General features: G+C 31.1%; 1 protein-coding gene across 1 annotated transcript in view; it reads right to left on the minus strand.

The window, feature by feature from the left end:
• LOC119594657 (homeobox protein DLX-6-like) overlaps window positions 1-347 on the minus strand; it is a gene marked incomplete at its 3' end in the record, with an annotated part of 16769 nt that overhangs the window by 11448 nt on the left and 4974 nt on the right.

Raw genomic sequence — 347 nt, forward strand, 5'->3', positions numbered from 1 at the left:
CTGCCTCCGTTTCCTTAAATATATTATGTAATCTATATACAAAATGCAACATACAGCATTTCCAAAAGCTAATCAATGTTAAACTATGCTGCAAGAAAATAATCTACGGCATGATAATCAAAGATAATCATTTGATATAAAATTACTGAAATGTGCGAATGAGGGAACAGAGAAATGAACAAAGGAAGAACTAGATTAAAATAAAAGCAGGCGAAGGAAGCAAAATTCTCGTTTCAAAATTAACTAAACGACAAACGAGCGAAACAAACAGCAGTCTCGCTAAAAAAAAAAAAAAAATCCTTGCCAAATAAATCCCTCAAAACAAAAAAAACAAAGACAAAACTGGA

The sequence above is a fragment of the Penaeus monodon genome, chromosome 34 (genome assembly GCF_015228065.2).
Source record: "Penaeus monodon isolate SGIC_2016 chromosome 34, NSTDA_Pmon_1, whole genome shotgun sequence".
Taxonomy (NCBI): Eukaryota; Metazoa; Arthropoda; class Malacostraca; order Decapoda; family Penaeidae; genus Penaeus; species Penaeus monodon.